This window comes from Eutrigla gurnardus (genome assembly GCF_963514095.1).
Source record: "Eutrigla gurnardus genome assembly, chromosome: 14".
NCBI classification, from domain to species: Eukaryota; Metazoa; Chordata; class Actinopteri; order Perciformes; family Triglidae; genus Eutrigla; species Eutrigla gurnardus.
In genome coordinates this window covers 20,070,903-20,093,128 of record NC_139937.1, presented here as the reverse complement: position 1 = coordinate 20,093,128, position 22,226 = coordinate 20,070,903, and the positions used below count along the sequence as shown (strand labels likewise).

The window sequence follows — 22,226 nt, the reverse complement described above, 5'->3', positions numbered from 1 at the left end:
AATAAAATACAACACATATAAATGTTATATATAAAATATAAATAACACTGAATATAATGAGGTATTAAGTACTGAACTGAAAAGTGTAAAGAAAAAAACTGACAAAAAAAACGTGTTATGCTAATGAAGCTTCAGTAGTCTTAAATAGCGCCGCCCACGAAGTCCAACTACGTGCGTTTAAATCCCTGGTCCTGCGCTCTGATTGGCTGGCCGCCCTGATGTTCAGGCAATCAACAACATCTGCAGGGAGAAAGTTGAGCTCGAGCCCAGCGGAGAGCCGACACAAAAGCCAGCACGTCCAACCAATCGGAGAGGACATGGTGCCAACGCCGCGCCCTGATTGGACGGCACGCCCTGTCACACTCGCGCGCAGTGGGCGTGGCCTCCGCGGCTGCTGAACTGTTGTGATTTCAGTGCGAGTCTCGTCACCGCAGCGAGAGGCGCCTTTTCTCTGCTGCCGCCGCGGCGCTCTAGGATTACTGACCGTTTACCGGAGAAAACTAGCTAACTAACGGCTCGCCGTGACTTTACCGCTCCGGGACCAGATGCGGGACCACCTCCGGGAGACCACCGAGGGTATTGTGTCTCCGGCCACGTCGGACCCGCGACGCTAACAGCCAGGTAAGAAGTGTAGAGTTGAGTTTTCGCGTCGCCGCCGCGGCCGCGTCCACTTTCCCCGCCGGGAGTCTGAAGTTTCCCCGCAGTCACGTTATCTCACCGTGGAAATGGCTTTTTAACCTCCCCGTTCTGTTTAATCACACGAACACGTTAATTTCCGACACGTTTCACGAGCCTGAACTCTTCCACCGAGTTGAGTTCAGGCTCCGGAGAAGCCGATTCTTTTTTTTTCTGTGTTTTTCTGTGTTGTTCCTCCACGGTCGTCTGCCGTGACACGGTGTCTCTCTCCCCGGCTGTCAGACCTCCGCGACGGGGCTGTAACGCACATTTTTACACATTCATACGACCGTTGGCGACTAAACCTGCAGTCATTATCATAATGCCGTTTCCTTGGCTTCTCTGTTGACTTCTGCTTCGCGAGTTCTCAGCAACTTATGGTGATTTAGTAGCGCTGATAACGAGTCTCTGTCCCCGAGACGCTGATGCATCCTGGATACCAGAAACCAGACACATTAATTTGTATTAGACAACTTTATAGAAAACGCATTCGAGCTGAAAACGGTTCGTCGCTTTGCAGAGATGCGAGCTGAAAAAATCAGACTCTCCATCTGCGGCTGTTTCTGTCATGAAGCCAAACTGCGAGGGAAAAAAAAAAAAACGATGAGCTCATTGTTCTAACAGGTTTCTGCTTTTGCACGCAGAGTTGCAGCAACAGTGTTGCTTTGCGATGCAGAAGAGATTAGAAACCCAGAAGAGTCCCAGGAGCCCGCCGGTGGTTTGTTTGTGTTGGATCAGAGCTGATCCCGATCCTGAGCCCGAAGTGGGACTCTGATTTGTGTCAGCCCTCTAGTTGCCCGTTGTGCATCACCCCTCTAGTTGCCCTCGGTGGGTGTTCGGCCTCCCAGGCTTAACAACAAACACATCTAAGTGCTCTGTTGCCGGGGCCCCATGTGGTAGCAGGGGCCCCTGGTCTTCTTCTCTGATCCTCCCTGCAAAAGTTTTGCACGTTTTTTAAAAATGTATGTTGGGCCAAAGGATCTAAAGGGACCTTGATCGAGCAGTAAAGGTTTGCTCCCCCAGAATGCACCTTTTTGTGTTTGTGTTGTTGGAGGCGAGACGCCACGCACTGACCAGTCTAACCAGTCGGCTGTCTAAGTGGAGGCCGTGTGGTCGGGTCTTGTGATCTTCTCGGGGCTTCGCCTCGTCCTCTCAGCTGCTGCTGCAGTGATCTCCGAGGATGTGGGGGCCACGGATGGCGGCGGGGGGGGGGGGGGGGGGGGGCATGGTGACGTAGCACGGCGAGCTGCTGGGAGGACGCGACGACATCGCCTCAGGTTGTTCAATTTGACGTGTTGCTGGTCTGCTGACGAGGAGAGCTGCTGCTTCCCTGCAGAGAGACACACACACACACGCTGTATGCACTATAAGGATGGATGGATGCAGCATACGGATCTATATTCAACCCCCGTTTGTGTTGGTGTCGAATGCTCACAAACAATCAACTCCTCTCTATCTCTTTTTTAATATTCAGCACCATTAGGAAAGTCACATTCTGCTGACGGGCGAGTTACAGCCGTGGATGTGAGAGAGAGAGAGAGAACAAAGTACCAGCACTGCTTTCATTTCCTCGTCACCTCTGAAAAGCGCTCGCTCTCCGTCCGGCTGTCGTTTCCCGGCCCGGCCGCTCAGTTAGCATGCTTAATGGCGCGTTTAGCCCAGTGTGTAATTTTATTTCTGATTTCCATCTCGTGCACTTGCTCTCAGCTTGAAATGACAAGAGTTCCCCGGTGGAGGGGCCATGTGTGTGCAGATGGCATCTTCTTAATGGTCCTCGGGGTAATGGTGGTTGAAATAGACTCGTAACCGGCGGCTGAGGGCTGTGGCCGCGGGGAGCGTTCACGGGCCCATTTCCACTTCATCATGGAGACAAAGTGCTCAATATGTGAACATGGGTGCGTTATAACACGCCGTTATAGCACGCCATTACTCTGCAGCGTGCTGGTCGGTGATGACTTTCAGTGGGAAACACAAAGACACGTTACATTAAGCCCCCGGCCAATTTGAAGCCCCCCATTTCAAGCTCGATGGAACTTGAGAGCGCTGGATGATCTTTTGCGGGCCGTTGTTGTGGCACCTCGACAACCGCCATTTGTCTGAAGTGTCTGGTGCCTCAAACGCGTGGCGGCGGCGTTCAACGGCCGGTGTGTGAAGAATGTGCCGTGGCGGCAGCCGCGCTCCAGGAAGCGGCAGTTAATCTCCGCTCCTCATCCGCCACATATGGGACTTTGTTTGGCCCTGCACCTGAGAGGCTCCGGCCTCTGGCACCTCGTACATCACCTGGGTAATGGCCGGTTACCCGTGGCAACTGGGCAGCCAATGAGAAGCGTGTTTCTTGAAGTAGATGGTGAGAGAAGTAGGAGAGGGTGGGTTAAGAGGAGCAAGGCCGCCCCCCCTCCCTCCGGTGTGTGTCCAGTGAAGGTGCTGGATCCCTGGGGAGTGAATTATTACCTGTCAGCCCCGCAGGCTCCCCGTCATCCATAATCCCGGGCTGACACAGCACTGGCCGGTCCAGGCTATCTGCCCAGACCACCGGGCCTTGGCCTCCTGGTCTGAGCCTGTTTGGACACAGCTGCTGGGAAATCGCATTAACATGTTGCACCGAGCGTTACGAATGCACCGGTCAGGGGCAGCAGGCAGACCTGCAGCGGGGCTGAAGTGGGTCCTCCATCATTGTCCAGGCTGGATGGGATGTGTTTTTTTTTTTTCGCTTTTGAAACAGTTTTCAGAAACGACTTCTTCACTTTGCTCGGAACAAAAGTAGTCCCTTGTTTTTCTGCTGATTTATTAACCTCCGTTAAAGTTCATTACAGAACCTGTTTGTGTCTGAATCACTCCTCACTATACAGGGAGGACTAGGTGGAGGACTAGGTGGAGGACGGAGTAGTGTACGCTGCCGTGGAGACAATAAGCCTGATTCTGCCCAAATTAATTCATAAATAACAAAAAGTACTGATTGCGGTTTGTCACGTTAAATGTATTTCCATAGATTTGTCTGTCCCTCTCGTCCGTCAGCTTTTCCTTCAGAGCAATGCATGATGGGATAAAATGCTCGGTTAGTGTACACTACTCTTAGTCCCTTTGAAGGGTCTAATGATTCTGTAGGTTCAGACATGACTCAGGAGTTAAGTCAACTACCCGTTTCCTTTGTTTCCCGTCGCCTTCTGGACGTGACGGCAATGAGCCGGATGTTTTCAGCGCTGGCAGGCTTCTCTTCCTCCTCCCACCCGTCCGACCGGCGGCGCTGAGATCCGAGTCCTCGGCATGCTGGACGTTCCTGGTGATCCCAGAGTCGGGCGTGCAGCGGCGGCCGACCTCCTGCGGTGCTGCTGCGGTTTCTGCAGGACTGGAAACTATAGCTGAACTGATGAGCGTGTTTCAGGAGGAAAAACTTTGAGTTCAGTGGAAGGCTAGAGGGAGGAGGGGGGAGGGGGGAGGAGAGAGGGAGGGGAGAGTGAGAAGAAGGAGAGGGGAGGGAGGAGAAGGGGAGAGGAGAAGGAAAAGAGGAGAGGAGAGGAGAGAGGAAGGACAAGGGGAGAGGGGAGGGAGGAGAAGGAGAGAGGGAGGAAAAGAGGAGAGGAGAGAGGAAGGACAAGGGGAGAGGGGAGGGAGGAGAAGGACAGAGGAAGGAAAAGAGGAGAGGAGACAGGAAGGACAAGGGGAGAGGGGAGGGAGGACAAGGGGAGAGGGGAGGGAGGAGAAGGAGAGAGGGAGGAAAAGAGGAGAGGAGAGAGGAAGGACAAGGGGAGAGGGGAGGGAGGAGAAGGAGAGAGGGAGGAAAAGAGGAGAGGAGAGAGGAAGGACAAGGGGAGAGGGGAGGGAGGAGAAGGAGAGAGGGAGGAAAAGAGGAGAGGAGAGAGGAAGGACAAGGGGAGAGGGGAGGGAGGAGAAGGAGAGAGGGAGGAAATGGGGAGAGGAGATATGGGGAGAGGAGGGAGAGAGATGGAGGGAGAGAGAGAGAGACTGGACCAGCGACGGGCCTCGTCCTCCAGACTGACTGTCTTCCTGCGGTCGGGTCGCTCCTCACAAACGTTAACCCCTCGGCGAACACGGACTCGGGCCGCGGCCGCCAACCTGCCGAGGCCACAAGCTGTGCAGCGGCAACACAGGAGGACGTCTGGTTCCATGAAGCACGGTGCAACTGTTGCCGGTAACGTGCAGAGTCAGCAGACTGCCGGGGCTTTGTGTTTTTCAGGCCGGAGAGGGCGTCGCGTCTCATGAAAGGATCTTTTGTTAGGAATTCAAACCTGCGATGCTTTCATGTTTTGGAAGCCGATTCTGCTCATGTCTGTTAAAGTGGAGGTTTGTTGCCGACTCATGCGTTCTGCCTCCCCCGCGCTGCCTCACAGGAAGCAGAGCACCTTCTCACCGCCGTGTCACCGACGCTCACGCTTTGATTTGTGCGGCAGGCTGAGCTCGCTGCCCACCGGCGGCTTGGAAGGAGCACGCAACAAAAGGGAAAACAACATGACTCATGCAGAAAAGGAATCCTTGTCATTCTTCATGCATATTTCATGCTAATGCGGCTTCGTACGTGGATTTTCACCGTTTTAAAGGATTATTAGCTGACGACTAAGCGCCAAGATCTTCCATTCTGCCACATCACCCACAATCCCCCACAATCCTGTTTGATTTTAAAAACCTGAACGCTCCGTGGGATGATGTTCACTCCCAGCAGATTAAGATAATACAGACATCACCACACGCCGCAGCGGGCGCAGCAACATAACTTCCTGTTTGAACCTCCCTCATTCTCCCGTGGTTAACGGCTCTCTGAATCCCCGTTATTGACGGTTGAACTCTGGCGATGCCAGAAGGTCACTGGTTAGTTGGTTAGGAAGCGCTTCTAAAACTCAAATCCACCATGAGACGAGTGAATCCTTTCCTGGTTCCTCCTGGAATGTGTTTACATGCTTTCATGTATTTTCCCATCAGGCCGTGCTGCAGGCGGCGGTGTAGCGGTGATGGGCTCAGCGCCCTGGTGATTACTGCAGCCCTCGTGACATCACCGCACAAAAGGAAAGATTTAATTTGAGGCGTTCAGGAGTCTCTGTGGGGGAGAGGAACTCCCTTTGGACCTGGACTTTAGACTTCCAGTCTCTGGAGACGTTTTACATGAACAACAAACTTTAAACTCACTGAGGGAGCAAGGACCGAATAATCCGTCCTCTCTAAGTGCAATAAATGTCTTTTCACCTGATGGAGGTCCCGTTTGAATGTCCAGTTCCACACAGACATCCGCCCCCAAAACACCGACTCTGATTACCGGTGCAGATTTAATTTACAGGTGGGATCTCATCAGTGTGGATATTTGTAATTGCATATTGGGGGTTTGGGGGGAGGGGGGCACGATAAGTGCTGCAGGAATCAGTCCAAAAACCCAGACATGACTCAGCAATCTTTGCACTCCTTTGTCTCAAAGTCAATGTGCTGAAAGCGTTTTTGGTTGGATGCATTAAAATGAGGTCCCGCCCCCCCAAAGAATATTGATAATATATTGCCCAACGCGATATTTCCTTGTGGACGTTGTCCAACTGGCAGACGTCGGCCACGTTGCCCACCTCCACTGAAGCACCTTGTTTCTCCGCCTGCGTTGCCAAGTGCTGGTTGCTGTGAGCTTCCTGCGCTTCCTTCCTCAGATTGGCTCTCCATCAGGCGGCGTGGGCGGCACCATAACGTCCCCTTTTCCAGTTTGTGAAGTTTGTGCTTAGTGGAGTTGTTTAGTTTGCCCGTCCAGCCGCGGCGGCGATGGCAGCTGGCGCTAACAGCTCGTTACTCTCCTATTTCCTGCAACAAGCGGCTGTTGTTTGTGCAGGAGATGTACCCATCCATCTTTGTGCCGGAGGTTATTTCCCTGGACAGACCCAGCAGACACCTCCTCGCCACCGGCCTCCGTTTGCTGCTGTTAAAGAGAACCGCTTGGCGCCGCAGACACCAAGGAGTTGGAACTGAAACGTGGAAGCGCCTCGAGTGTCGCCGCGCCTCGAACGTTGAAGGCGCCTCGTTGGAGATCTCCTTTAGTCTTTTGTTTTAATGGGGAACTTTGTCCTCGCATGACTCGCCTGAAACAACACACGCCGCCTTTGGTGACACAGATTGAAATATCACATGCGATGATGAAAGTGAGAGGAAACGAGTTTGATTTCAGACAGAAAACGGGCTTCATTTAATTTGGCCGCCGACGGCTGAGAATCTGCTTTCAGTCGCGTCTATTTTGGCACAAATCTGTTTTTAGACTTGGTTAGTTTGCTGCTTCAACACAAACTTCTCTGCCAGACGAGGTTTTCCTACGGGTTTGATTTGGCAGTCGGCTGCACACCTTCGCCTCCGGCTTTGTGCAGTTTGAAGATAAGAGCACTTCATGTAGTTTTAATGCCGACGGCTCTGAACACTGAAAGTTGAGTGTGAATGTCTGCTGAGGTTTAACTAGAATTAGACTCATTTCATTTCATTCAGTCTATGAAATGACAAAAAATGATTTAAATGAAAATGTCTATCACACGTTTTTCTAAAATGTCCTGTTTGGAATGAAGCTGAAACAATTAATCAGTTTAATTGATTGGCAGAAAATTAATCTGCTGCTATTTTATTGTTAATCATTTTAATATTCACTAATCCAGATAATCATCCAAACACACCTGAAACTACATGGCTTTGAAACAAACTTTGTCACATTGAGTAATAATAATTAATCTTAAATAAGGTAATCCATAAATCATGAGATCCTCCTGTTTAAATAAAGGATTAATAAAAAGTATAAAAATGTTTCTTTCTAACATAATTCCTGTATTTATTCATCTATTTATTATGACGAACCTGATGAAGAAAATTCACCACAATCAACTCATCTGAGTGTTTTATAAAGTCCAGTATCATCCTTTTATAAAGTATCGAGCTTTAGGAAATAGAGTCACATAATTCTGCACCGTTTATTTAGATGTTTTGTGAGCTGTCGAAGAATCAATAATGAAATGATTCAGTAGTTGCAGCACTTGTTTGACCTGTAATCTGCAGTGATGATAACATAATAACACAAGGGTTTAATTATGATTATTTGATTAAACGTTTGAGTTCTCATTAGAATCCGTTTCTGGTTTTCTGTGTGGTCTGGGTCCGTTTCTGGGTCTGGGTCTGGGTCTGGGTCTGGACACAAACTGGACTAAATTCCAGGAAAAAAGACTTCAATGTGTTGTTAAAAATTAGTCCCCGTTCCAGAGGTTGCAGATCTACAAAACAGAAGCTGACGCAATGCATTGTGGGTAAAGAGTTTTTAGCAGCGTGAGGGACAGAATATCTTTTTTTATTTTCGGTTTCTCTTTTTGATGATCGGCTACGCATCAGTTGTCTGTCATGTCACATCTTGGCTAAAGCAATGAGTCTGCATGGGGGGGGGGGGTCCTATAGAAGTAATTCTGAGTTATGATCATGTCTCATTGTTGCTTATTGGAGTTTTTCGAAATGAGAATTTTTGATGGTCCTGAAACGTGAACTGAAGCAGGAAATTAAAAACCTAAGATAAGCCATTTTCTTCTCCGTCCTCATCACACAGTAACACCCGCCGTCCCTTCCTGCTCCGCACGCGCTCACAAGGCCGCCGCTCTGACACGCATCATTTACTCACCCTCTCACAAGGCCGTCGCTATGACATGCATCATTTATTCACCCGCTCACAAGGCCGCCGCTCTGACACGCATCATTTACTCACCCTCTCACAAGGCCGTCGCTATGACATGCATCATTTATTCACCCGCTCACAAGGCCGCCGCTCTGACACGCATCATTTACTCACCCTCTCACAAGGCCGTCGCTATGACATGCATCATTTATTCACCCGCTCACAAGGCCGCCGCTCTGACACGCATCATTTACTCACCCTCTCACAAGGCCGTCGCTATGACATGCATCATTTATTCACCCGCTCACAAGGCCGCCGCTATGACATGCATCATTTATTCACCCGCTCACAAGGCCGTCGCTATGACATGCATCATTTATTCACCCGCTCACAAGGCCGCCGCTATGACACGTTTCATTTATTCACCCGCTCACAAGGCCACCACTATGACACGCATCATTTATTCACCCGCTCACAAGGCCGCCGCTATGACACGTTCAATTTATTCACCCGCTCACAAGGCCACCACTATGACACGTTTCATTTATTCACCCGCTCACAAGGCCGCCGCTATGACACGTTCAATTTATTCACCCGCTCACAAGGCCGCCGCTATGACACGTTTCATTTATTCACCCGCTCACAAGGCCGCCGCTATGACACGTATCATTTATTCACCCTCTCACAAGGCCGCCGCTATGACACATTTCATTTATTCACCCGCTCACAAGGCCGCCGCTATGACACATTTCATTTATTCACCCGCTCACAAGGCCGCCGCTATGACACGTTTCATTTATTCACCCTCTCAGAAGGCCGCCGCTATGACACGTTTCATTTATTCACCCTCTCAGAAGGCCGCCGCTATGACACGTTTCATTTATTCACCCTCTCACAAGGCTGCCGCTATAACACGCATCATTTATTCACGCGCTCATAAGGCCTCAGCTATGACACGTTGAATGTATTCACCTGCTCTCAGGGGTACCGCTATGACACGTTTCATTTATTCACCCGCTCACAAGGCTGCCGCTATGACACGTTTCATTTATTCACGTGCTCATAAGGCCTCAGCTATGACACGTTTCATTTATTCACCCGCTCACAAGGCTGCCGCTATGACACGTTTCATTTATTCACCCGCTCACAAGGCCTCAGCTATAACGTGCATCATTTATTCACCCACTCAGAAGGCCTCAGCTTTGACATGCATTATATATTCACATGCTCACAAGGCCGCCGCTATGACACGCATCATTTATTCACCCGCTCACAAGGCCGCCACTATGACACGTTTCATTTATTCACCCGCTCACAAGGCCGCCGCTATGACACGTTTCATTTATTCACACGTGAGGAGAAACAATATGCTATAGTTTCTATTGAAAAGGAACGCCTCGTCCTCAGGAGTGTGATGTCACGATCGGTCAAACTGCAGTCCGTCTCCAGAAATAGACGTTTGACCTTGTTGCTTTTTAAAAGTTGACCTGTCCTGCACCGTTGCTGCTGCTGCATTGTTGCTTCAGTTCAACTAGTTTTAGAAGAAAGGTTCATTGATGGTTTATAACCCCCCCTTTTTATCTGGTTTCTTCTGCATGCACTCTGCAGATCGGGATTGTGGCAGATTTCTCCGGAAACAAGCCCGTGTTTAAATGTGGAACGTGTTAAATTTAGACTCTGCGGTGCTTTTTCTTTTCAGATTTAACTCCGCTTCCCTGTGAAGTGTTCTACCTGTGTGCAAGCGTTCGTGGGTGGATTTTTGGCTGTTTTTATAATCTATACTTTCTCTCACGCTATTATTTGTGTATATTCTAGCGGCCACCATATGTGCAGAGAATATTTGGCTTGGACACGGTGTAAGATAAGTCTGCTCGCCTACACTTCGCTTGGCCTTTTTTCTCCGATTCTCAGAACTCCGGGCTGGTTTCCATCGAATCGAGGCTATTTTTAAACCGCTCTTTGGGGGGGGGGGGGGGGTTATTGGGGGTTTTTCAGTTAAGTGTCATATGAATCCTAACTGGGCAGCGGTCCAGGGTGAGTAAAACACTCGCCCCCTCCCCCGCAGCGTGTCGGGTTATTAACCATGTGTTGACTCCCTGCAGCAGCAGCAGCGGCTGAGGGGGAGATGGATGCCGCTGCTGGTCAGGAGGAAAATAATTGATTCTTTGCAGGATCATTGTCTCTCTTGAACTCGGTTCATCTTTGTTGTGAAGGAGAGATATAAATCTGACGTTTGAGGAGCTGAAAGTGCTTCTGTGTATTGATTCATCTACAAATCAACTTCCAGCAGTGAGGCATGTAAAAATCCTCCAGGGCATAAAAAGCAGTTTGAACATTGTCGTCGTGCATCTGTCGTTTTATAAAAATATATATTTTAAATAATGAGCTTGTCTTCGTGATGGATATTGATTGTTCCGTTATTGTGAAAGCAGTCGGTGAGGCGGCAGATGGAAATTAATATGTTCGTGTACAGAGCCAAGCTCAAGTGCACGTGTGAGTTTATTGGTGATTGATCATCAATAAAGAGGTGGAGTTTAACAGATCACGTTCCAGTTCCACGAAGTCTCAGAGTCCTAGGTTTGTTTAGCAGTGTGGTCCTGTTGGTTCCCAGAGGAGGAACTGTCAGCTGTTTGAAGGCTACGCAGCTGTTTGTCCTCCAGAGGCAGGATTTTACAACTTTGCAGTTTTCATGGCAGCGGTCGTTTCCTCCTCCGACGTCTTGCAGGGTAAACTTTTAAAAAGGAGCCCCGACGAGTCCACCGGTGTGACCCCGGCTCATATCTGCTTCACCGGGCGTCCACGTCGTTCCATTCATGGTCATTTTAACTATGCAATTATTTTTTTGATTGATCGCCACATTCCTGCTCCTCTTTATTACAATATTACAGCTGGGTTGAATATGGCAGCGGCGTCTCTGAGGAGGACAGCAGCAGCAGCAGCAGCAGCTGGTGTCTGCTGGAAGGTTAAACCTCCACTCTGCTTCACTCTGCTTCACCCCGACAAACGCTCGGCTACGATTTGGTTTATTCTGTTCAGTGACACGTTATATCGCAAAGATCAGTAACCAAAAGAAAAAACATGAACAAACATGAACATACCATGTAGACTCAGTGGCCACTTTATTAGGTACACACATTTTATTATGTTGTGTTTATGACACGGGAAGGGGCGGGACTTAACCTCTTTGTCGTTATAACTTAACGGCAGGCAAACAATAAGTTCTTTGTATCATCCGACACCGAATTCAGCTCCCACTGGTTTCAAAGTGTCGGTCACTCCTTCCATTCACAAGCATTCATGGTCACTAACAAACCACTTTTCCAGTGCTTGTTAATAATAATAATAATAATAATAATAATAATAATAATAATGGTAGCAAAATGCCAAGCAGACTTTATCTGCGTGCTATATCATTAAGTCTATAACAACATGACGCCTCTTGAGAAATTTCCAACGGTGTGCAAAATTGTTGCAAATGCGTTGAAAGAGTGTTTTTGTGCGAGGGGAGTTGAATCACATTGTGCAAGTTTCATTGAGCGTCAAATGGAAATCATGAGTCATTTAACGAGTAGCAGCACCCCCGCCATGATCTGGAGCACTTCCTGCAGCGTGCTCCACTTCCCCACGTGCTGCCCGCTGGGCGAGGGGGCCCCCTCTGATGGGGAAATTGAATGCTAGGAGCGAGGAGCAACTGCTTGGTGCCCAACATGTACAAGAGACACGGGTCAGTGGCGGCGAGGCGGCGGCGGCCCATTCACCACCAAGATCTTTTTAATTAGGTTGTGTTGGTTTAATTAAGCAGGCAGCAGAAGGTCTGTGTCCACTCGTCACCCCGGCTGGGCTCGGGCAGCGCCGGGTGAATATACCCTCCTTTGTCTGGCCGCCGTTCCAGAGGTCCCTGCTTCCTATTATACTTCTTATTATACTTCCTATTATACTTCCTCACTCACTGAAATGTCTTTTTTTTCCTGCTCTTTTAGATTAGCATGATAATGCCCTCATGGGGGGGGGGAGGGAAGTGGCGGAGAGCTTTTGCGAGACTGCTCGTCGGATTCGCCGTGTGCTGGGCCGCCGTTATTATCATACTGAATGCACCATCAGTTAAACTAACAGCCTGAATTCCGACATTTATCTCCAATATCATATACCGACTGTCAATTGCACAGAGAGCACAATGGCAAATGATTGGTTCTGGGTTGCTCCGGGGAGCCGGGATCTCTCCCCCGAGTAATTACGCCATGCCAATTCTGCCCCCGCATGCACTTCCCATGACAGGAACAAGGCTTTCCCAACCGTTGGGTGTCACAGAGCCGAGGTGAAGTACGGGTGAATAAATGGGGTGTTTGCGTTCCTCGCAGCACCAACGAAACCCGAGTGCCCCTCAGCTGGGGCTCGTCGCGGTGTTTCCAGAGACGGGGTCGGATGCAGGTCAGGCCACCTTGAACTCCTCAGCTGGATTTATTGTGTCTAAGGTGGACGGGGTCGGGTCGTGCCCTTCCCCCGCCCCCCTCCCCCGCAACACAAGGGCTTTGTTGGATTCAGACGTAAAGCAGACGCTAGCAGTGCAGGCCAATCCCCCGTCACGCTCCCTGAGGAGCACCCTGCTGGGGTCAGAGGTCGCGTGTTCAGGGGGGCGTCCCTGTGGCATGACCTGAATCCTGATTGATTTTCTTTAGTGGGTGTCAAGGGAGCTGGGGGAAAGGGGGGTCAAATCACTTACCCCTCCGCCATGCGGCGGCGCGGAGCGAGGGAATGTGATCCAAAGGAAGGGGAACGCCGCTCTGCAGTCACAACATCCAGACTCCTCAGCTCCGGCGAGTGTTTTCACTTTCCCTGAAACCAGACACTCCAACCACATGTTCTTCTTTCATGGACAGCTGAGCGGAGGAAGGGCAGCGGCGTGGTCTGTCTGCCAGATAATCACAGCGGAGGCCGCCACGCTCCACAGGTCCTCCGCTGGATTTATTAGTTGTTGTTCAAAAATGCACAACCCGTTGCCCATTGATTGATCAATTAGTCAATCAATCATGCAAATAGTGCAGCAGGTTGGATTTCTGGAATCGCTGCCATTGCTAACGTGAAGGCAACATTTGGCTCCAGATACCATGAAGGGGTGCGGCGGTACGCAACATTCAGTTAAGTACTCTCGTTTAGGGTCAAGGTTCAGTACGTACCTCGGCACTTAGATCTCTGCAATTTAAGACTATTAGATGTGATTCAAAATGGGACTAAAATGAGTAGAAACAATAAAATGGATAAAAACAATATGCAGCTTTAAAGTCGTATTTCTTGTCGTTTATTACTCCTCATAAAGCAGCAAGCAGCATTGAACTTAGACCTGATGGTATCCTTCCAGGTCACTTGCTGGATAATAAAAGATGTGTTCTGAGTAGAGGTTTGACTTCCTTCAGAGCTGCTGACGTTTGGTGATATTCGAGCAGCGTTCTCGGGGCTCACATGGTTCTAATTCTGATGAGTTTCCAGAGGAAAACTGTAATTATGACTAAAAAGTGTGTCCTTATCCCGTATCTGCAATGGCAGGATGCCATTTAAATGTCTTCCGTCTCCTCAAGTAAAATGGAAAAAGGTCACAAACGGGACTGAAACTCACCATCGCCATCACCACTATCGGGTGATATTTGAGGCCGACTTATTTCTGCTTGAAGAAACGCTAAACTTCGGAGGGGGCGTCGTGTCCTTTCACTAAAGCCCCAATTGAAGACATTTACAAGTCTGGTATCGAATAGAGCTCTGATCCAGTGCCTCACATTGAATCCACAAAATAGCTGTGTGTGTGTGTGTGTGTGTGTGTGTGTGTGTGTGTGTGTGTGTGTGTGTGTGTGTGTGTGTGTGTGTGTGTGTGTGTGTGTGTGTGTGTGTGTGTGTGTGTGTGTGTGTGTGTGTGTGTGTAGCAGTCGTTCCAGCATTGAAGCTATTTTGGACCAGCGCCCCCCAGCAGCATCTACTCTGTTCTGAAAGCCGTGTCTTTGTCTCGGTTGCAGATTGATTGGAGTTATGGATGTCTCTTAAACTGAAAGCTACTCATCTGGAACACATAGTTTGTAGTAGTATATAAGAGGTTTCTTTCAGTTTCTACATCTAGAGTATCCAGTTAAAAAACGAGAGCCATAGCAACGAGGTAATAGTCCCGGAACAACAAAAGAAGCTCTTTTTGAGCTGAGAAGAAAGAGGTTTTAGTAAAGTGGCTGACCAGCAGTAACATAAGACCGGCACAAACCTAATGGTCTTGAGCTTTGGATGAGCTGAAGAAGCTCCCGGAGCTGATCCTCTGACCAGATCTGGCACCCTGGAGTTTGGATCTGGGATAATGAGCGACTAAATCTCCCTACAGTGAGCTGGGTTGATTAATCAAAATGCTGCCAGGATGCAGAAGTGTGCATGAGAGTGCAGTGTGAGACTTTCCCCTCTCTCCCTCTTGTTTGCTGTGCAAAAACCCACCCAGCTGCTACTTTTAGTCCCTTCAAATAAACAGTATTTAACCCGTGCTGCTCGACGTCAGGCCAGTCATTCCTTCCATGCATTCCTCTGCACACATGTTGTGTATTCCTGCCTTGTTAACGGGGAGCTTACATAACTAGATAGATCATGTCCTCTCCCAGCCTCTTACCCAATCAATAGACAAGTCCATGCATCTAGAAGCACTTCTGCAGATTACGCAGGCGAAGCGCTCGAGGTCGTCCAAACCAAGCAAACGAGCCGAACAAACATCCGGTCCAGCGGTTCAGGGGCCAAGCCTTCATTCCATTACAATCTCTTACTTGTGGTTGTGGTTTTGGAAATGTTCACATTGAAGGTTGTTGTGTATGTTTTTCGTCAGGAGTTAAGTCCGATCCCGGAATGGACCCTGTTGTTTGGCACCACCGTTAAAAGCATGCATCACGTAACAGTTACGTCGCTATACCTGCTAAACTGCATGCTGATGATGATGGAAGACAGCTGATCTAGGTCACTGAAACCCTTCTTGGCTCTAACATGAACGCACTCTGCTAAAATTATCAAGATGCATTTAGGGGTTATTTGTAATCTGGGAACTTGAAGTGCCTCATAGATGGCGTGGTATTTGCTCTCCAGGGCTTATCTGCCTTATTATCTGCTGACGGGACTGAACATTCAGACCTCATCTGTTGGTTCCTACAAATGGTGATTGTGGACCAGACGGCAACCTCTAGTTCTGAAGAGGGTAGCCAACACTGAAGGTCCTCAAAGCTTCATTCTCTCTGCTGGCCACCAGGGGGCGACTCCTTTCTGGTTGTATAGAAGTCTATGAAAAAATTGTCCTACTCCTCTCTTGATGTATTATCACAGTAAACATTGTAAACATGAGTTTATGGTCTCAATCTCTAGTTTCAAGTCTTCTTCAATCCAGCATGATGTTCATTTAGTACATTATGGTCCATTTAGAGTCCACCAGACCAGGAAGCAGGGGATGCTTTAGGGGGCGGGGCTTACCTGCTGATCGACAGATCGCTAACAATGCTAGTTAGCTACTAAGATGACTTTAACAGTTAGCTGTAAAGTTGGCCTTGAATCATGAAGTTGGTGCTCTGGCTTGTTCGTTTCTCAGCGTCTTCGTAGACGGCTCCGAACATTACGACAAAGCGTGTTCAGTGTGAGCGATGGGCAAGCGGGCTGCTCGCCGAGCCGACGGCTCAAATCTCTTCCACAACAACGAGCAGGTTAATGAATCCCTGAGACGTATTGAGATGTCTTTCACTGTTTGAATTTGCCACATAAACCCCTCCGTGATTGCGCACCAGATTGGACCTGATTGCCGTTTTATGCTTAATGTCCAATTGAAAACTAATCAGCGGGGACGGCGCCGAGCAGGAAATGAAATCCATTCGCCGTGTGTTCGGGAGACAGCTTCTTCAAAAGCACAGAAAATTGCTTATCAAGCCCAGTGAGGTTTCACATATTCAAAAATTCGATTTTCTTTTACATATCAGCCGCTTGCACATGAAATGTTTCTGTGTGTTTGTAATATTCCATGCAGCTCGGAGGAAGAGCTCTTCCTGCCAGCCGGTTCGGATGCTTTCAGTCTCAGATTGGTCAAAAGATTTTCTTCGCTTATTGCAGAAAAAGCAACATGCGAATGTCTCGGAGTGCGTCGCCTTCCCAGAGTTCAAAGCCACATCTTCACGTCTCGGTTGGCTTCTCCTGATTCAGCCGATGGTTTATTAACAGTCGTTATTATTCAGAGTTTGGACTTCTGCCGTCCTTTGAACACCACGTTGGCTCCGACTCGATAGGCCGAGGTCTCTCCTCCGCCAGCCGTCCTGCATCACAACAGTGATCTCTTTCTCCTCCGCAGACACACCGGCAGCTGCTGCACCAACCGGATCACTGGATCTCTGGATCACCGGATCACGGGATCTCCTTTTGGAAGCCAAGGTACAGATGCTGTTTCTTTGATTCTGTAATTAAAAGTAGAAGAGTGTAGAGTTTTGTTTCTGACGTCGCTCGTCCTGCGAAGGTGCCGGGTGTTTAGATGGTCACATGACGTCGTGCTCAGAGCCACGCCTCCTTTCAGGACGCGTCCACAGAGGACGCTCCGTTCAATAACGCACGCTTTGTGGACCCTCTGTGACCGCAGCGTTTTAATTGGATGCTGTCTCCTCGTCTACTCACTTTAATGAAATGTCAGGGATGAGCTTCTCTGAGGAGAACCGAGTTCACGATCAGCTGATGTTGTGACCACACGTGTGTTGCAGTGAAGCGTGTTAGTCAGAGAGCCGTGCAGGCACTGTTTATTATGGGATGTTTCTTGAGTGCCATTTCAAAGAGCTTGCGGTTAACGGGTGTCCGACATGGACAGATCAGCTGTGGTGGTGTCACATGTAAGATCTCAGGATCACATGACGAAGTCTGATGAGGAATGACTTCCTGTCTGCTAACGTTTCCAAGTTTAATCTCTCCTCCGAGTCCTGATCAATCAGATTAGCTGAGTGGTGTTAAACTCTCCAGGCCCGTTGGCATCTTTTTCTCCAACCGCCGCTGTGAAATTTTGGTCTCCGATCTATTTCTGTGTCATTGTTTTGTCGCCATGGAGACCAGCTGGAGGATGTGACAAGCTCGTCAGCTCAGTCTGACAGCCGTAGCATTGGAGTGACGTGAGGGTGATGAAAGCACCAAACTCACCGGGACGTGCGGTGATCCACCGCCTGTCTGTCTGACGCACGGAGGTCCAGGCAGACAGACACCAACAACACAAGCTTCTCCTCCGTTCTCTGCAGGAACGTCGGCAACACTTTCCTGAGATGTTGAGAGATCTTCAACTGGAATCGTCGGAGCGCCACCTTGATAATGTGTTCTTGTGCGAATGGTAGCTGATGCTCGTTAAGAGAGAATGATTTAAAGGTGTAGAGGAACATGTTTGGGTATTTGAAAACACATTTTCTGGATCTTTAAGTGTAACTCAGACTACTCTATTTTCTGATGAACACGTATCAGAAGGTAAAACCTCTGCTGTATCTCCACGGTGTGTTTAGTTTGTAGCTTTGCTGTTTTGCAGTTGATTGCATTGTAATTCTACTCCTTCTTCTGAGTTTTTTTTCTAAAACATATCCATGGACCAGACCAGTTCCAGACATGAACACACCATTGAGCGACTGTGTACTAATGAAGCGTCCAAGATTCCTGTTTGGTTGCCTGTTTGGTTGCCTGTTTGGTTGCCGGGTCGATGAAGGAAACCTGTAGAATTGCTGGGAGGCTGTTGTGTCGGGCTTTTCCCCAGCGAGGGTGAATGTGGACAGTAGAGGACGGGGCCGGCGAAGGGCCGATGACAGGACCCCTGTGGGATGCTGGGAAACAGATGGCTTGCCAGATGCAGCCGCTGTGACCTTGAAAGCATCTGAAGGTAAAAACCAGCAGAGCTGACGGACAGAAGGGGGCCGGAGTGGCAGACCTGCATCAGTAGACCTGTTGGGGGGGCCGGAGTGGCAGACCTGCATCAGTAGACCTGTTGGAGGGGCCGGAGACGTATTTGCAGTAGTGTGGGATCACGTGTGCAGTTCATTTAGATTCTGTGTATCTCATCAGAGACGTCAACCTTTAGTCCTGATGAAGTTTGTGTCTTAACGGCCTCGTGTTGAACTGATTGCTTGTAAACGAGGCATTCAGGGACACACAGAACTTTTAATGGATTGGAAACATTTTCAGAGGTCAAATGATTCAGGTTCAGGTCTGTTCAACTTTACCTCAACATGACGGTCTGATCCGAGCTCTTTTCCCTCAATTATTTTTATTTCTAATCGGATCAATAAATCAGTAGGTGTATAAAAGAAAAAAGGCTGTTAGGATTTACAAACGCCCACATAACAAACTTTCACAAGAGACCTGAAAGTAGCTGTAGCTGGGTCATTTCAGCATTGTGAACTTGGCAGCTGCCAAAATATTAATTATTGCACACATGGGTCCGGACGGGTCCAGATAGTTTCAAAGGGGGTTCAGACGGGTCCAGAGGGGGTCCAGACGGGTTCAGAGGGGTCCAGACAGGTTCAGACGGGCTGGTTGTCGAAGGAAGTTTACTTCCTGTGAAGCCGCCGAGGGAGGGCCGTGATCAGAGCTGGGAAGTGGATGGTGAGGCGGGGTGAGGTGGGGGGAGGAGGGCTGAGGCGGTGAGATGGAGGAGAGGGGAGGTGTCAGGCGTATAATTGGGGTGAGGAGATCTCTGGGGTGGATAGAAGGAAGCTTTATTAAGACCGCTCAAGTCTGATGTGCTGCACGGCCGCCGAGCTCCCCCCCCCCCCCTCCTCGCCCGCCCGCCCGCCCACGCCCCCGGGCCAATCTCCCATTTCCACCAGAGACTCTGTAACAACAAAGGGATGAAGGGCAAAGTCTTCGAGCTCCTTTCAGTCACCGATAAGAAAGAAGACCCCATTACTTGACAATGCTGATGTATGTATACCTCTTCTGTCCTCCTTTATTTTAAATCTATTGTTTCTGCCTCCTCCTCGCCGCCCAGATAACTTCCTACTTGGTGTATTTCATCCTGAGATGCTGCAGATACGGCGACTCGGTTGCACTTCAATGAGACACTCCAGAAATGCATTCAACAGTGGACCATAACTGGCTGCTTGATAACCTCCCTGAAGTCTCGTCGTCTCTGGAAGAGAAAAGAAGGCACTGAAAGGCCTTTTTCTTCTCCTCGCCGGCTCCTTTCAGATAACACTGCTTCTCCTTCCAGTGACACATTTCCACAGTGTGTACACACGGCAACTACTTACACTCGGCTTTTTAAAATCATGTTTTGCTTGAGAGGCAGCACAGGCTTGACTTAAAAATGTATTGAGAGCAGAGCGTTTATAAAATATTTACACCCCAACGTGGAGGCAAATATTGGAGCTCAGGATGGATGGAAGCGGAGTAATCTGTTGTTTTTGCCTCTCAAGGGAAAATCAACTTTCCAGGGTGATTCCCCGGCGACTGATCGTATCGTCTGATGCCCAGATTAGCTGCTTAACTGCTTATTTGTGACCAATGAGGCGTTACTTTTGATTGGGACGCTCTGATCCCGATGCCTGCAGGGATCCAGGGCCGGCCGATCCCAAGTACCGATCCCAAGTACGCGGACCGAGTACCGATCCCGAACTGGAGGGCGGTTCCTAAACTGCATCACAGTGGATGCACGAACACTTAGACAAGCTCACTGACATTCTGGTTGTTAAAATAATAGATTGTACACAAACTTGAAAAAAAAAAACAGAAAATCTTCAAAATTAACAAATTAAACAGACATTGCTGTTGTGTAAATAACAGACAGAATTAAAATAAGCATGGGAGGATATGAAAATGTCATGATTATCCTGGTCAAAGTAATTCATGATATCCTCATAATCACGAATATGCTTCAAACTAATTGGAATTAATTTACATTTTGTTAAGAAACAAATATTTTACTTGAATGAATCATGTATTTTCAGATCGTCAGCTAAAAGCTTCTTAAAGTCACTCTGATGATAGTCATGATTCTCCTGATGGAGATTCACCTCCATCAACTTGTTGTGATTGTTTATGATCTGAGTGGGTATCCACCCCACGGCTGTATCAGTGCATCCTTCGTCCTGATCAGTGATCGGTGAAGTCGGCGTATCAATAATGAAACTCTTTAGTAGCAGTGTGCTTTCCTGACTTGGGCTTCCTGATGTGGACTAGCAGCAGGACCTGATTCTGTAGAATTAGCGGACCCCCTTAGTTCTCTGCTGTAAATTGGTTTCTGCAGCTTCCTCGGTAGCATGTTAATCCCCCAGAGCTCCGGCAGAAGATGCCCTTGTGGTTCCCCTCCGCCCCCTTCCCCTCCGTCCTGCAGGCTAATCCTCCGCCTGGTCATGGCGGAAGATTGCAGGGTTCTTCAAAGCCCTTTGCTGGCCAAACTTCAAAGTTTTAGGGATCCAGAGACTCGAGGAGGAGGTGAGGAAACCAGGCCGAGGCGGCGATGGCGTCACCTCGGCTTTTACTTGTGCTGAGGTGACATCAAGGGAGGGTCGGGGTCACGGGGTCTCTGGAGATCAGCTGGTGGTGATGTAGTGGAGGTGGGAGGAGTCACAGATCGGACTTAAGATGCAGACGAGTGTTACGATAACGTAAACTGTGATGCGTCTTTTCTAAAGAGAGAAAGTTTCACTCCTTCCGTCTGTTTGTCATCAAGCAGACAGACGAGTTTTTTACCCAGAAACCACCAGAAACAAAACATTTAGTTCTTACCGAAGTTTGAGCTTGTGTTTGTGATATTAGGACTTTATATGATAAAAGATCGATGTCTGCAGTCTTGGTTTGTTAGTTTGTTTCTCCCTTTATGTGTGCATTCACTTTGTTTTATTGTTTCATAATATACAAGACAATACGCTGCACATATAGAAGATATAAATATAGAGAATAACAGGAAACCAACATCACGTCGAAGCGTGAGTTTACCAGGAAACCTGCAAACACAGACTTTCTCTTTACCGTTTGTTTACGTAAAGCGATCGTAATGAAGTACAAAAATCCATTAATATGAACATTTTCACCCAAAAAACAAAACGGGACACTTATAATGAGTTTTCTGAATTCCACCTTTTTATTTAGAAGCGGCGGTGCTCTTCAGCCCGGCGTGTTCCGGGTTCATATCTGTAAGTACCTCCAAACAAGGCTCTTAATTGCCTTCAGAAGGTTCACTCATGTAAGGCCTGGATTACAATGAAGCATGACTGCAAATGTTCTTGGAGCTTTAAAGTTGCCGTTCCAATTATTCAACACGCACATTTGCATAAGCAACAAGGTAATTACTTTAAGTGGACTCCCGGGGTTCAGGATTACCAGTGATCCCCCTTCTCCATGTTCAGAAAGTGTGCAGTCGCTACGTATAGACTAAATACACACACACACACACACACACACACACACGTCAATAAGCCGTTGAAAGCTTCACCCCGGGGAAACCCTTCGTGAAGGCTAGTTAGCTTTAGCTTAAGGCGGATTATGTCATTAACTGTGTTCCTGAGTTTTATCTCGTTCCGTCCAACTGGTGTCGTTAGTGCTGCTTCCTTAAAACCGGCTCCTCGATGATGTCGTTACGCTCGGGGGGGTCGGGGGGTCAGAGCGGCATCATTGTTCCGTAGCGGGGAAGTGAACCACGTGGCCGTGAGCTCCTTCTTGGATGCACTTTCTCTATTATTGTTTCTGGATTATTGTTACAACTATGGATGATTTTCATTCATTTTCATCGTTAAGTTGATATATTTAGTAAAAAAAAAAAACGTTGCAGCAGATTAGAAAACACAATTATTGAAAGATCAACACAATTATTTGGATACTTTCATCCTGTAATTGATCATTTATATAATTTACTCATTATTAAACATCTCAGGCGTGATTATTTGATGTTTATTTGTCATGAATGATCGTGAACTGAATGTCTTGGGATTTTTTAATTGAT

At 48.4% G+C, this 22,226-nt stretch overlaps 1 protein-coding gene across 4 annotated transcripts in view; it reads left to right on the top strand.

Annotated features, from left to right (window-relative positions):
* Positions 1-409: 409 nt before the first annotated feature.
* sema6cb (semaphorin 6Cb) overlaps positions 410-22,226 on the top strand; it is an 84,498-nt gene continuing 62,681 nt past the window's right edge. For 3 of the 4 annotated variants that reach the window (XM_084026796.1, XM_084026797.1, XM_084026794.1), the window contains exons 1-2: positions 410-621; positions 16,623-16,702. The gene's annotated coding sequence lies outside the window, so the exon portion shown is untranslated. The remainder of the gene's footprint in view (positions 622-16,622; positions 16,703-22,226) is intronic. The other variant, XM_084026795.1, reaches the window with a different exon arrangement.